At 43.1% G+C, this 15658-nt stretch overlaps 1 protein-coding gene across 1 annotated transcript in view; it reads left to right on the forward strand.

The window, feature by feature from the left end:
• Nucleotides 1-15658, forward strand: part of SPTAN1 (spectrin alpha, non-erythrocytic 1) — a gene marked incomplete in the record, with an annotated part of 2849969 nt that overhangs the window by 1986175 nt on the left and 848136 nt on the right.

The following is a 15658-nucleotide window of genomic DNA, read 5'->3' on the forward strand; positions in this document are numbered from 1 at the left end:
AACATGTAACTTTTTCACATATTTACAGTCGAAAACCCAAATGTTCTCCCCTTTCCAATAATCCCAACAGTTTATTATAGCTCATAACAGGGTTCCTAGATAAAGATTTGTATTCATCTTCACAACCTAGTATGTCGGCTATTTTTTTCACAATACATCTGTTTATCCAAAATCACCCAATTACCACCTTTATATGCACATTTAAAAATAAATTCCATTTTTAAAATTTTTAAAGCCAGCCACTCATTCTTGGTTAAATTGTATGTTTTCTTCTGCTTCAGGAACATACTAAAAGCAATGGAAATTTCCTTATACACAATTTTTGAAACAAAGTAAAAGCAGGCATATTTATCATAGGCATAAATTTACTCTCTATTGACAAATTAGGTAACTGTAATTTACCATACCCAGTGGCATAAAGTAAACTATCACTGTCACCAACATTTTCAAACTCTAAAGTTTCAGATTCATAATCATAGATAGAGACATTCATTAAAACATCTTCACATGCAGTAATGTCTTCACATTCATCATTTCCCATGTTGTTTGCCAGTTCATTACATACATTTTTCCCAGAATATGCAATTAATAACAGTTTTCTGCAAAATGCCTTTTGCTCAAAATATAGGTCGACAAAAGAGGGTATAAATTTACTGCCTTTAAGTAATACAGCCTTCATATCATCAAAAAGGCTAAGCTTAGATAAATTAATAACATGCATTACTTGTGCATTGTACTAACTAGAAACTACATGTCCATTATTTAAAGCGGTTCCTTCTCTTCCTGCCTCCTCTCTCACGATTCATCTGGCTCGACTGAAAAGTATGATTATCATTAGAAGTTGCAGCCTGATTCACATCTTCACCTTCCGAAGCCGAAGACACAGCAAAAGAAACAGATTTAGTTCCATCCTGCTCCGCAGAAGACGCTGATACAGTACGGCGCTTCTGACTGTTATTTCTCACCTTTGACCTGCTTTGAGACTACTCCCGTTGCCGTGAGAACAGAATACCAGTCTCGTAGTCCTTCATATCGCGTAAGAGCTTATTTCTCTTATACTGGATAATTACAGTCTCTAGTTTAGGGACCCTTTCACTTATTGAGGACATCTGCACCCGATAACAGGACTCCTCCACCACCTCATCCTGTAAGTGCAGAATCTCCCCCTTCAATTTATCATGCGCCCTCAAATTATGTTTGATTAAGATCCAAAGCCAAGTCAAGGTGCACTGTAACAAAGCCTTTTTCCACTTCTCAGATAAATCACTCTCCTCCTCTGTAAAATTAGTGGCAGGCAACCCGATCAATACATAACCCCCTCGGGGTTAAATTCAGACGTACATATTTCTCGAGGAAACAGATGTCCAGAAAGAAAGAACCTCCTTCACCTCAGGTCTTTACAGTTGCAAAAAATTCCCCTCGGAGTCACAACTGTTAACATTCCATGGATCCATCTGTGCAAATTGTTTCTCTCGTTCGCTCACCATATCAGCAAAATTAAGCAACCCAGGCATATCAAGGAGCCCAGGACCCTCAGCTGCTTGCGACATGCTGATGCTGGTAATGGCGTTAAAAATTCTACCAAACACAAAACGAAAACCAGATAAAGAAGAACACAAAATGCACCAGCACAATTACACCAGCAACTCACCTCTTTTAAATACAGCAACAGTGATCTGGCACCTCGGCAGTTCATCTTCAAGGATCACAGTAGTACAATTTCAGCTGGCTTAAATATTTAAATGCAAACAGCCACTTAACAAGATCCAGTTAGTTAAATAATTAGTGGTTAATGCAATTTAGTTTAACTTTTAATTTTTTAAACATATAATGCATAATATATAAAAAATATGTATCAAAATTCATATAAAGAATTATATACAAAATACAAAATTCATATACATAAATCCACACAAATCACCATGTGTAAATCATCCAATTATAAATGCATTTTACTAAACTAACAAGACTCTGTTAAATATTTTAAATACCTACTTTTTGATTTATGCAAGCTATGCAGGCTGGCAGTCCAAGTTTGGAAGCTGGCAGTGCAGTATCAGGTGACTCTTCAAGCAGTGTTCATCCCATCCAACCAAAATTGTGTGGCAGACACCTTGAGCAGGTCCCTACCTCAGTCCCATGAATGGATGCTTCAAAGAGATGTATTTCTGGACATTGTCCACCAGTGGGGTATACCTCAAGTCGATCTCTTTGTCTCCCCCATGAGCAGCCAACTTCTAGACTATCTCACCTTCTGGTCTGGAAGGTGGATGCCCTTTTGCTCTCTTGGAAGGGGATGTTTCTGTACCCCCCTCCATCGATCATTCTGAAAGTCCTGTTAAAAATTCAGCAGGACAAACCAGAAATCTTGCTGGTGACTCACCGTTGACCAAGACAGCATTGGTTCCCTCTTCTCCTGCATTTAGCCAAGGGCAATCACCACAAGTTACCTCACAGGGTAGACTTTCTCACACAAGATAAAGGAACTTTCATCCATCCCCACTTGACTACCCTCCAGTTGACTCTGTGGGTGATAGGGTTTTAATTCCTTTTAGACAGCTTTTCTCTGAGGACATGCTAAGATCCTGCAGGAGGCCAGGAAACCCAATACCAGAAAATTTTACCTATTCAGATGGAAGAGGTTTTCACTTTCATATCTGTCACGAAACCAGGATCCACTATCAGTGGAAGTCCCCCTTGGTTCTGTCCTGTTTGTGAACTGCTCATTGCTGGTTTGGCCTACTGTTCGGCGAAGGCCTATATGTCAGCTATTTATATCCCTCCCCCACCCCACCCCCAGCTAGCAGATTTGAGGCTAAACAATTAAAGGCGTCCTTCACTAGACCTCCCATTAAACCGCTCTCTCCTCCCTGGAATCTTAATTTTGTGCTCGAAAAACTAACTTTCCCCATTTCAGAGCCAGCTTCATCAGTGTCCCTACAGCATTGCTGTTCGAAAACTGTACTTCCCTAGCTATAACTTCAGCCAGATGTGTCTCTGAACTCCAGGCCCTATTGGCCTCTCCTCCCTTTTTAGTTTTCCGTAAAGACAATGTGTCCTTGCATACCAACCGTTTTTATGCCCAAGGTAATCAATGAAACTCAACCAAGCCATTCATTTATCTACCTTCTTTCCTTCTCTAAAAAGTTCTAGTGAGTAGGTGTTTCACACCCTGTATGTGCATAGGCAGCTTAGATTTTACTTGGACAAGACCAAGTCTTTTAGGAAATTAGACCAGTTTTTTGTCTGCTATCATCCCAAGGCTCTGGGATTGCCTGTTTCCAAACAGACTATTTCCACTTGGATTTCTAAGGCTATTTAGTTCTATTATGTGAAACATGGTAAGACCCTTGCTTCCTCTGTAAAGGCCCATCCCACTAGGGCTGTATCTTCATCCAGTGCTTTCTTCAAAGGATTAGACACTAGTTCTATTCTTGAAGTGGCTACATGGACTTCTGTTCATGCCATCAGTAAACATTACAAACTGGGTGGCATTTCTAAGTCTAGGGCAATGTTTGCCAGAGGCATACTCCATGGCTTTCTGGAGAACACAACTGCCTCTTCCTCCACCCTCTCTTTGTGAGCTTTTGTACTCTCCCTCGTGTTAAGAATACTGCAATAGTTTAGTAGAAGGACATAAAACAGTTGTGTAAAATCTTACCATAATGATAGATGTCCTTCTATTTCCTGCAGTATTCCAATCCCTCCCTCCTTCCACCAGGTGGTTTGGTTCTTTTCCTTGAATGGTCCTACCCAACCTCCCTTAGGCTGGCTTCCTCCTGGGGCATTCATTTCTGAGGTAGGTTCATGTGTAAGTCACTTTTATGACCAACTTACAATAGCAGCCTACATGTGACATACCACATATCCTACAGTAGTGAAAGACTCTTGTATACTGGCTGATGGGTCACCTACGGCAGAGAACTCCCTCATGTTAAGAATACTGCTACAGAGAAGAGAAGGACATCTGTCGTTAGGGTAAGATTTTACACAACTGTGTTTTATGTTAAGCTCGAAAATGTGGTGTACTTGCAGTTCTGAGGTGGTGACTGAACCCTCATTTCATCCTGCCACAAGTCAAGGAGTTCAGATTTGCTTTGACTCAAGTCTCTATAGTGGTGACTGCACTGCTTCCACATGAGTGGGTTGCCAGTAGCACAGGTGACAGCCTTAAACATACTATTCCAGCCGTCAGGAGCCTCCAGTTATAATGCTTGTGAGGGAATGTCCAGAAAAATGTTGGACTCCTCATCACACCGCCTCTGCTCTGAAAGGAACACTATCCTCACCTTCTCCATCTATAATTGTCTCACCTTTAAAGATCACAGAGAATTGGCATCCCAAATAGTTTGTGTCTCCTTGCAGTGATGGGCAACTCATTTTGCACAATGAATGGGAAAAAAAATATTGGGACTATATTGGTTTGCTTCCAGTGCCACTTAAGGTGTGAAACATGGCTGTTCTCCATCCCCCTGTTTGCTGCTGGGAACACCTGCCCTATATTGATCGCATTTTCTGGTTAATAATGTGATGACAGTTTCCTCAGCTCTAATCTGTTGTACACACCTTGGGTGGATGAGACTGCTTGCAGATACTTGGGGGTGCGTGCATGTCATTGTGCAGTAATCTTCAATATGTTTATGAAGCTTGCATATCGTGCAAATTGAGCAATTTAGAAACAATAGGATGAGCCCTAGTCAACATATTCATAGCACCCAGAGGGGTGAATCTGGACAACAGGCAGAGAAGCGTGTTTATGTTGAGGAATAACTTTTAAAGCATAGACTTCTAGCCTGGTTAGTTGTTCATCCAGTGCGCTTCTTGGTAGAGCTGGCTTGCTTCCTTCCTCACTTGTGCAACTGATAAATTTAGCACTCCACTTTTTACTTGCTGGTTTGACTATGGGGTATACACTGCCTGGTGATATATTTCTATACATTGAAATATTTTTGTGTGCACGTATATGTTTATTTTTGTGTTTGTATATGTACATACTAATTTTGTGAATGTATTTTTTCTGTTGGTTTGGAGTGACTTTGCATGCCATCGGGTAAAGCAACTGAGATCAGAGCCACCAGTAGATACACATTTTCATTGGTTGTGGCAACCCCAAGCATATTTGTGCAGTGTAAGTTACATGAACATAGGCATATGGCTGAGTTCAAATCTAAGATTATTGCAGCATCACTACATGGAATTTAAACATTTCTGAATCGCTCTGCCATCTTCTTTTGCCTCATCAGTATATAACACAGCAGACCACATTATTTGGTATAGTTATATCATGTAGTTGGGTTTTCTGAATCGCACCTACCCTGTACATGCTCAGTTATTGTGCAGATTCGCTTAGTACAATGTGACAGAGTTTGAGTCTGGCCCTAAGTTTCCCCATTGAGGTACCTTCCTTCCTTTTTTCTTCCTTTTCCCTTAGTTTGTATGTCATCCAGGAAGGGAAAACGAGAGTGTTGGAGACGGATTTCCCAGAATGACTGACACAATCACTGCCTTGTTTTGTTTAGTTACCACACATGACTGCACGCATGTGAGATTGTCAGTTGTTTGTTCCTAATACACTCTGCAGTCATCTTTCTATTTATTTGGTGAGCCAGAGGTTGAAACCTTTGGCTTGGGGTAACACGGACAGATTTGCCCACCACAACTTAGGAAGAAAGTCAAAAAGGTATGTATTGAACCTGTTGCTGCTGCTGTTCAGTCTAAACCAGATGTCTTCAAGTTGGATGAAGATTCAGAGTACCTTAAAGTTGCCAATGTCAGCTCCCTGTGCTGTGACCCAGTTGGAGGCCAGCACGGAACAGTTTGCCCACACGTCCGCTGAGGCTGTGCCTACTCCTGGTGCAGATGCGGAGGGGGAACCACCGCTGATTATTTTGGAGGGTCCTGTGGGATTCCCCAAATACCTCTTAGGGAAGAGATGCTTGGAACCCTCGTTAAATCTAGGCAGGAGTCTGAACTTCCTAGATTTGTTAATGCTAATGTTCCTTTGAAAAAGAGGCAGGAGACTGTGTGTGTGAGCCCTGTGGCTAAGGATCCCCACTAAGAATAGCAGAATTTTACTCATGAGGCTTTTTCACTGTTTTTACGGCTGAGTTCCTTTCTAGGACTGTTTGTTCTTGCTTCTGTTCCCTGTTCTTCCACTTGTTCCAGACATCGAAGGGACATTGATTCCCTCTGATGAAGAGTTGGACTGTGGTGCAGAGTCTTCGCTTACTCTTCTCAAATCCACTCTCTTTTTATTCTGGGGTCTGAAGAAGAGGATTCATTTTTCTCCTGACGCTCCTTTGGAAGAATTGTCCTTTGAGGATATGGTGGTTTATATTGATGGAACAGTAAATGGGACTGTTCCCAGGTTTCTGATGTTCAAAAAAGGTACTATGAGCTCTTGCAAATAGATTCTCCTTGGCCTTCTGCAGTTCATCCAGTGCTGGATGCCCTCTTAGATACTTTTACTGCACTTTCTTGACCCTCTGATGCTCAACCTTTTACCCATAAGAGATCAGACAGATTCTGTAAAGTGTCTTGAATCTCAAACATGTTTGTATAAAATTCCTTCCTGTGATCCTGCCGTTATTTTTGTAGTCATTGATAAACCATCCAAGCTGCTGTTCTCTTCCAAGGTTTTACCTTTTGATAAGGACAATTGTGGCATGGACATATATGGTTAAAATATCTCTGCTACCTCAGCTTTCTGGGCTATTAATTTCCAGACCCATATGCTAAGTATGTCCTGGCTGTTCTCTCCCAACTTGGGGGCATTCTGGCTGATATGCGTGATTCAGAGAGTAAGACTCCTGCCATTTCCCTTTTGAACTCTGCTTCTCAGGTAGGTCATCATTCTATTAAATGTAGTTATGATGCTGCTGATACCTCCTGTAAGGCAATTGCATCTGGATTTGTAATGAGGAGATGTTAGTGGTTGCACCTTTGGGCTGTGCCTGAAGACATCAAGGCCAAATTATTAGACTCCCCCTACGGCTGCTCTGAATTAAGACCCTTAAGGATAAGGTACATTTATGCAGGATTTAAAACTTCTCTCTCTCTCCTTTCCTAATTTTCTAATTGTTCATTTGCAGCCTAAACAACCTTATAAGTGCAAGAGGGTGTCTAGGTGAGGTTTTCCAAGCCTTCTAAAAGTTCTAAGGGTCAAAAGCCTCCTTTCCCCTGACAATTCTGCTTATATTTGACATTCAGCCACTCCTACTACTCAGCCAAATTCCTCTGTCCCTCATGTTGACTTTCTTTTCCTGTTTGGCACCAGGTAACCACAGACACTTGGTACTTTCCATTATCCAGAATGGTTATTTTGTGGTCTGGAAGTCCATTCCTCCATTGTCAGGCTTTCTTCAGCCTCCTCCTTGTCACAGGGGACCATCAGCCTGTCCCCATGTCTCAGCAGGGAATAGGTTTTTATTCCAGAATGTTTCTGGTTCTCTGGAAGGAGGCTTCATGATTTCTCAAGTTTCCCTCTTTCAGGATGTTGTCTTCAGATGCTTTTCCCTGTTCTTTTCTCGAATGTTTCTGGTTTCCCTGGATTCTATTCAGGAGGGTGTTTGAATCTGTTTCTCTCATCAATTCTCTGCTTTGCCTTTTGGTTTTCTACAACTCCAAGGGTCTTTACCAAATGTCTGGCCCCAGGAAATTCAAAATATTCTCTTACTTGGACCACCTTTTGATTTAAGCCCCCACTCAGCAGCTCCTGCTTCAGGACCTACACTTCACTATGCTGCTTCTGCACAGTCTGGGGTTCATCCTCAGTCCCAAAAAGTCTGTGTTGACTCCCTGTCGGGACCAGAGTGTTCCTAGAGTGCAAGATTCAGACCATTCTTTCCAATGCTGGCTTGTCTCCCACCTCCCAAGGTTCTCTTTGACTGCTTATTTCCAGTCCTTTCTACTACTTCCAGTCCTTCCTGCAAGGGAATTTTTTTGAGCTCTGAAGTACATGGCATCCACTCTACCCATGGTTCCCTTTGCCAAACTGCACATGAAGAACATTTCAGTAGCAGCTCCAGATTGTTTTGCTGCAGCACTGCCACCCTCTGGTGTCTGATGTCCTTCATGGATGCATCTGCAGTCATAACAACTGGGTTGTCCTGTCGTCAGGCAGCCCTTCAGTCGGCCGGATTCCAAAGTCCGGGTCCGGCTTCGGCTGATGTCGCACTTCACCCGACGTCATCTCTGTTGGTCTTCGGGTATAAAGGCATCAGCCGACGCCATTTTCCCCAGTCTTTCTTGCCGCGTGGCGCCCGAAGCAGAAGCTGTTCGCAAGTGCCGGTCGGTCGGATCCAGAGATTACTTCTACCGAATACTACTTCGAAGACTTCTAAAGCTAAGTACCCGTTGGGGACTCTTTCTTGCCTCAGCCGATGTCAGAAAAAGTTAATAATTGTTTAACCTGTGGGAAACAAATACCTCATAAAGATTTCCACTCTTATTGTCTGCCTTGTTTAGGCCCAGCCCACGACGTAGCAGCCTGTTCGGCCTGTGCTTCTTTCAACCGACGAACGCTTAGGCGTCGGTCGGAGTTTGCTGAAAAGTTTTTCGGTTCTGATTTTGCGTACATTATGCCGTCGGATCCTCCGACTACCCATTCTGCCAAAAAACGCAAAGATAAAGACCGACACTCGCGGTCCGCGGTTTCGGCCGAAACCATGGTTAAGCAAACCGTGAGTGTCTCGGTTTCGGCCGAAACCGAGAAAACTGATCAAAGTACAGCTGAATCTATCTCTACAACTGAGGCCCCTGCTACCACTCTTGAATCGGCCTCAGAAATTTTATCCACTACGGTGGTTGCCACTGACTTATCAGACACCATTCCCTTGGATGTCTCTACCCCAGCACGTGGTGCTGCTAGGCCTCCAGCAGCCATGTCCATTAAGGCCTTCGCCAGGGCTAAAGCAGCCAAGACTACTAAAACAGTGCCTGTTAAACCCCCTACAACCAGGCCCTCCTCTAGTTCTCAAATGCTTACTCTGGCAGAAGATTTAATTTCATTAATTAGAGGATCTCAATCTCACCCAGACAGGGCCTCTCAGCCCCAGAGAAGAGACCTAGGGCAGAGCCCCCTGAGCCAGTGTCATCTGATGATTCTGCCGATGAATCAGACATAACTGACCAGCCAGAGGCTCCTTTCTCCAATTTTGAAGACTCTGATGCTGAAGAATCCATTCCAGCTGCTTCCCCACCAGAAGAATTCTCCTTTGGGGAAACCTTACATGCCATGAGAGCAGTTCCAATGGCAGCAACAGGATTTTTCAGACTCCAGAAAAAGACTTAGGACCTTTCTGCACCTTCCACAGCACAGGCCCTTAGCTATACCTCCTGTTCTCTCTGTGGTGGATGATGCTTTCAATGATGTCTGCTCCGCACCAGATTCTTTACCTCCAGCCCCTGCCAAACCAGACAGATTTTACAGGGTGCCAGACACTCATCACCACCTTTACAAGGCCCCACTTGCAGACCCGAAACTATATCCCAGGGTCCCAAGGCAGTAGCCGACCATAGCTAAAACCCTATTCCTTCTGAAAGGGAAGCAAGGTCATTAGACAGATGAGACAAAAGGTCTACACTTCAGCTACACTCTCAGCTAGAGCTTTAAACTGTCAGTTTCACATGATACAATACCAAGAGTTTATGCTTGATCAGTTAACTAAAAAGCTAACCACTGATGAATCTCTTGATAAGAAATATGTATTAGAAATGGTAAATAACATACAACAGGTTAGTAACCATTCCTTAAAATGTGGCTATGATGCACTGGAGGCTTCATTTAGATCAGCCATGACTGGCACAGTGATAAGAAGGCATGCATGGCTAAAGGAGCAAGCTTTACGGGATCATGTTAAAGCAAAGTTGCTAGATGCTCCTATGGATAAGACAAGTTTGTTTGGTACACCTGCCCAGCAGGTTATGAAGAAAATGGAAGAAAAGGCAAAATCTGTTCAAACGGTTAAAGATTTCTTGCAGGTTCAACCCCAAGGTTTAGCAGGAACTGGCCTGCCAAAATTGGTCCTTTCCTGACTCCACAAGATCTCAAAGGGGCAGGAATAGACGTTCCAGAGGCAGAAACCAATCCAGAGGAGGTGCCTACAGAGGACGACAGTGGCAAGGTAACAACAGAGGCACAGACACAACCACTGCCACTACATCAACACAACCACAGTGACTTAACCCTAAATCCGCCTACCAGGGAACAAATAGCAGCTCCTCTAGGCGGAAAGTTAACCTTATTTTCAAAGAACTGGCACTATATAACAAAAGACAAGTGGATTTTACAAACCATAGATCAAGGTTACGGGTTCCACTTCCACACTTTACCAGTCAAAGGAGGAAGGCCAACTCTACCTCCAAATCAAAAACAGAGGCTCTACAACAGATAATGCAGTTAGCAAACATGAGAGCTGTGGAAAGAGTGCCAACAGCAGAGCAAGGAAAGGGGTTCTACTCCAGACTATTCCTAGTTCCAAGAAAGGCAAAAAGTTGGAGACCAATTCTCGACCTGTCCACCTTAAATACATACATCATTGTCCCAAAATTCAAAATGCTGACCCTACAGCAACTTCTTCCCATGCTGGGCAAGGAGTTTTGGCTGGTAACTCTAGATCTCAAGGAGGCATACCTGCACGTCCCCATTCGACCAATCTGCAGAAGATACCTCAGATTTCTTGCAGGATCAGAGCACTATCAATTCTCAGCATTGCCCTTTGGCTTATCTACTGGGCCCAGAGTATTCACAAAATGCCTGGCATCAGTAATCGCCCATTGCAGACTACAGGGAATTCAAATTTACCCATACCTGGACGACTGCCTGCTACAAGGGGACAACAAAAGCAAGCTGACAACAGATTTACAAAGGGTCATTTACTTGCTACAAGCACTGGGATACACAGTCAATTTACAAAAGTCAAGGCTGATACCATCCCAAACAAGGACATTCTTGGGCGCGGAATTGGACACAGTAAAACAAATGGCATTCCTAACTACAGAAAAACAAAAAGAACTCCCTCTTTACTTCTTGGCACTAACAAAACTGAACAAGTTAACAGCAAGAAAAGTACTGCAGGCCTTGGGCTTCATGGCATCATGCATAATCTTGGTCCCACTTGCCAGACTACATATGAGAAAACTACAGTGGTACCTAAAGAATTTATGGTCCCAACACAGACACAGCCTAGAAACAGAAATCCCACTAATTCCATGCTTAAAACAGGAGTTCCTATGGTGGGCTCAGGCATGCCAGTCAAACCCAGGGCTACCCTTTCGCAGATGTCAAGCAAGCCAGACCATCACAACAGACGCTTCAGACCTAGGATGGGGGCCCACATGCTGGACAAATGCGTGCAAGGATTGTGGACACAGGATCAACTTCACCTGCACATCAACCTAAAAGAAATGCTGGCAGTAAAACTGGCAATCCAAAAGTTCAGACCATTTCTCAAAGAGGGCCAGTTGATGATAAGGACAGACAACACCACAGTCATGTGGTACATCAACAAACAGGGAGGCACTCATTCATACCCCCTATGCAGAATGACTTTGGAGCTGTGGACCCTGGCACTCAGCTACAACATCCAGTTACAGGCAATATTTGTACCGGGAAAAGAAAATACTCTAGCAGACATATTAAGCAGAACCACATTGGATGCCCACGAATGGAAGCTGCACCCGGACATCTTCAGGACCATCTCAAAGAAATGGGGAATGCCTCAGATAGATCTATTCGCATCACCTCTCAATCACCAGCTCAAAAATTCTGCACAAGGACATTCCACCCACTAGCATGGAAAGTGGATTCGCTCTCCTTCAGCTGGAAAGGCCTAACAGCATATGCATTCCCACCTCTTCCCTTGATACACAAAGTATTACTAAAAATCAAGGAAGAACGTCCAAGGATAATCCTGATAGCTCCAAACTGGCCAAGACAACACTGGTACCCACTGCTGAGGAGCATGTCTCGGAACAATATGTGGCCAATACCCCTGATGCCTTTGATGTTAACTCAGAACAACTACAGCATCATACATCCAAACCTAAAAACGTTGCAACTGACTGCATGGAACATCACATAGCAGCAGATAATCCAGAACTTTCCCAAAGAGTTAAAGACATTCTTGAAGCACGCAGACCTTCAACAAGAAGGAACTATGCTGGAAAATGGAAAAGGTTTGTCATTTGGAGTACTGAAAGAGGAAAAGATGTGTCAAACATAGATATGCCTAACATTCTGGAGTATCTGGCCGAACTTCTTCATTCAGGCCTGTCCTACTCCTCCATCAAGATACATGCATCAGCTATTTCAGCAGAATACAGCTTTGATCCACCTGTTTTTTCGCACCCTTTGCTCAGGCAGTTCCTCAGAGGAATCAAGAATGTAAAACCTCCAAGGAAACCACCATTACCAGCTTGGGACTTAAACTTTGTGCTAGAAAAGTTGACACTATCACCCTTTGAACCAGCAGCAACAGCAGACCTACAACACCTGTCATGGAAAACTGCTTTCCTACTGGCAATTACTTCAGCAAGGAGGGTTTCAGAACTACAGGCCTTAATGGCAGTGCAACCCTTCCTAATCTTCCACCAAGATAGAGTGTCCATGAGGACTAATCCTACATTTATGCCTAAGGTAGTATCCAGAGTGTCTTTAAACCAGGCAATCCACCTACCTACCTTCTTTCCCAACCCACAAAACAGAGGGGAAAGAATACTGCATACCTTGGATGTACATAGACAGCTACACTACTACTTGGACAGAACAAAAGTAGCAGAAAGACTGACCAACTTTTGTAGCCTATGCAACAGGAAGGGAAGGAAAAGCTATTTCCAAACAGACAATCTCCAAATGGATAGGAAATTGCATATGATTCTGTTACTCCTTCCATGGAAAACCAATTCCACAGAACATAAGACCTCATTCTACAAGGGCAACAGCCACTACCACAGCCTTCTTACGAGGAGTGGCAACCAAAGACATTATTGAGGCGGCTACTTGGACCTCCGTGCATACATTTGCCAAGCATTATAATTTGCCTCTATATTCCAGATCCCGAGCAGGGTTTGCCACTGCTGTACTGCAAGGGATCCTAAACACACCATAATCTAGTTTTATCCTCCTCCCTAGTTGGCTATGGTATTCTACCCAGTTGTTATGACTGCAGATGCATCCATGAAGGACATAGTACAGTTTTGTACCTACCATAAATGTAGATGTCCGAACTGGATAGCATCTGCAGTCAGGATTACCCTCCCTCCTTCCCTCTATGATACTCCTAGGGTGTTTACCCTCCTAATAGCTAGCTGGTGGGGGGGAGTCTTTTATGGTGTATTTGTTTATATATATGTACATACATGCTTATTTTTGTGTTTACCTCTATCTTTTGGAAACATTGGCATCTATCCAAATTTTAGCCTCCAAGAGGGCTACTGGCATCTGGGGCAAGAAACACTGAGGAAAATGGCGTCGGCTGATGCCTTTATACCCGAAGACCAACAGAGATGACGTCGGGTGAAGTGCGACATCAGCCGAAGCCGGACCCGGACTTTGGAATCCGGCCGACTGAAGGGCTGCCTGATGACAGGACAACCCAGTTGTTATGACTGCAGATGCTATCCAGTTCGGACATCTACATTTATGGTAGGTACAAAACTGTACTTTTCCTCTCGTGCCTTGTCTCAAGCTCAGGCTTCGCTAGTGGATTCACCAGATTCCCCTAAATCCAGGTCTGCCTTTTCAGGTTCTTCACAGTGCAAAGAAGGTCTCTGAACATCAAGCACTCATGGTGCTTCCAATTTTTATGTTTTTTTCACATGGACAGAATGTCTCTTTGTAGTGTTATTTTTTTATGCTTAAGGTGGTTAATGATTTGTCCTTGAATCAGTCCATTCATCTTCATTTTTCCCCTCCACAGAATACTAGTGAGAGGGTTCTTCACACCTTAGATTTGCATAGCTCAGATATTACTTAGACGAGACAAAACATACCAGGAAATTTGAGCTTTTTATTTATTTTTGGGTCTGATGATATTTAAGCAAACCATCTCCTCCTGGATTTCCAAGCCCATTTCTTTTTGCTACTCTTTTCATGGCAAGCAGCTTTCTTCTGTTCTTGTTCATTTTTTCGGGGTATATTGATCTAGTATCCAGACCATTGGGGGGAGGGGAGGCACCTCCCACCCCAATGGTCTGGATACTAGATCCATCTTGAAAGCTGCTGTTTTGTCTTCTTTTCATACTTTCACCAAACTTTCAATGTTGGATGTCATTTATAGAGCCAGGGTGGGTTTTGCCAGTGCCATCCTTCACAGGTGTTTGAAGAGCTCTTTTGTGTTTTCCTCCTTCCATACTTTATAGTAGCTTTTGTAAGTAATACTGCAACTGTGATAAGGGCATAGTACAGTCGTGTAAGATCACTTTTGCAGTAGTCTGTCGCTCCCTCCGTCCTGCTGTTAATTTGTATTACTTTCCTTCTGGATGAGGAGTCTTTCTTAAATTCTTTTCTCCTTCCATTCCTGGATGTATTTGTTGTTTATTCTGTAGCTGCCTTGGTTCTAATGAGGCACTTCATTTCTGAGGATTAGGCACTCATAGTCACTTATGAACCTTACCCCTTCCATGTAGGGCATACATCTGACGCATGGTGGATGGAAAGTGTAAAGGCTTTGGTATGCGGGTCAGACATTTGGCTGCCCTCTGCAGGATGTTCCAAGAGTAGAGAGTATTGCAACAGTGAGAAGTAGGACTTCTACTTCAATGGTAAGGTCCTACACAACTGTACTTTGTGTCATGTACACTACTATAAATTTTAAGATTAATGAAATGTGCAACATAGCAAATATTTGTTAGATGCAGTTTAAATGTTGGATGACTTGGTCCTTAAACTTCATGTACAGCGGTATGAAAAATAACCCGGTATTGTGATTCCTTTTCCCCTTTGTGTGTTTGATGCTGTCCGTTTAATAGACTACTGCAAATCATTTTTTTCTAAGGGTGAACTTTTAAAATAATAAATAAATAAAATTCAAAATTACATTGTCTGTGCCAGTGTTAGCTTTTACTTCTATAGGTTTTTTCAAGGCACAGCAGCAAGCAATGTTATGTCACTGCTGGTGTATTGACTTAATGTTATGTGTAGAGTTTAAAACAAATCTCCTCTCCATGTACAGACCTTAAAACTGCTACAAGTGTTACACACTTGCCACTTAACTGCCAGATTTTGTTCTTTTCACTTGATCTAAGAATCAGAATATTTACAGCTTGCAAAATTTACTCTAGTGATAAGTTGTTGTGTCTTTCGGCTTTTCCAGGTTAGGGATCGCCACAGCGGAACTCCGGTCCGCTAATGATTGGCAGTTGATTTTTGTGCCGAGTTGCCAGCCCTAACGCACAACCTTCAACAAAGGTATGCCCATTCACGCATGTCTCCAAGCAAAAAACGCTCTAGCTGAGAGTCGAACCGGACAGCGTCTTACTGTGAGGCGACAACGCTACCGCAGCACCACCAAGTGCACCTTGTAAAAAGTGCTCTGGCATCTCCTGACTAATGTATAGTGTGGAATTTCTCGATTTTTTTGTTGAAAAGTAGGTATCATGGCCTGTCTTCTACTTTAGCCAGTAAGAACAACCATGGATTCATTGAGAAAACCGTATT

This window comes from Protopterus annectens, chromosome 16.part0, assembly GCF_019279795.1.
Source record: "Protopterus annectens isolate FY-2018-M chromosome 16.part0, PAN1.0, whole genome shotgun sequence".
Taxonomy (NCBI): Eukaryota; Metazoa; Chordata; order Ceratodontiformes; family Protopteridae; genus Protopterus; species Protopterus annectens.